A 1,004-nucleotide genomic window follows, 5' to 3' on the forward strand; every position below is an offset into this window, starting at 1 on the left:
AAGATTTGAATTCCTCTGAGAGAGAGGGCATAGTAGGGCATAGTAGGTCTTATTATTCATTCACACTTAATGAGAAGTAGTTCATAGACTCCTTCCTGAGAGCAGGCTTTGTTATCATGGCCAGCTTTTACTGATTGTCTGCCATGCACTCTCCACTGACTCAAGAGTTTCTCATACATTATCTCATTTAAATCTCACAACTCTGTGAAGTGAGTATGTAATTACCCTTGTTTTACAGATAAAGAAACTGAGGCCCAGAGAGGTTAAGGATCTTGCCCAAGGTTTGCAAGCAGTGGAGAGGGATTTGAATGTAGGAAGTCTGATTGCAGAGCCTACACTGCCTATCACTCCACCAAGGTAATCTCTAACACTCTTCAGTTTACAAATGTACTCAATGTATTCATAGACATCTTTTGACCTTCCCTCCAATTTGGTGAGGTAGTTGGTATGATCATCCTCATTTTACAGAGGAGAATGTTGAGAAGGCTAAGTTCAGTCAACTAGCGAGAGGCAGGTCCAGGATTTAGACCCAGCACCCACATCTCAGCTCAGCTCTCCTCCCTAGACCACATGCAGCAGCACATGAAGAGAGGAGCCTTGAGGAAGCTTCTGGGTGGGAGAAGGAGGATGCAGTGGGCATGGAAGCTGGGAGCGCCCAGAACGGAGCTGCTGCTTCCTCTCTTCTCCCCCTCCTCCTCCCTCCATCTCTTCCTTCTCTCTTTCCTTCCACTCATTCATTCATCCACCTGGGCACCTACTAAGGGTGAGGGCTGTGGGTAAGAATAGCCAAAAACAAGTGTCCCTAGTGCCCGGGGACTTAGGAAGGGCTTGTGCATTGTCATTTAATATGAATTCATTCAGACTCCAGAGTCCCAGCATCTCACCATTAGGCTGAACTGCCTCCCTCTTGGGGTGTAGTGAGGATCCAGTGAGTATTTTTGGAGTGAGGAACACACACACACACACACACACACACACACACACACACACACACACACACAGAG

Source organism: Hippopotamus amphibius, chromosome 5 (genome assembly GCF_030028045.1).
Source record: "Hippopotamus amphibius kiboko isolate mHipAmp2 chromosome 5, mHipAmp2.hap2, whole genome shotgun sequence".
Classification (NCBI taxonomy): Eukaryota; Metazoa; Chordata; class Mammalia; order Artiodactyla; family Hippopotamidae; genus Hippopotamus; species Hippopotamus amphibius.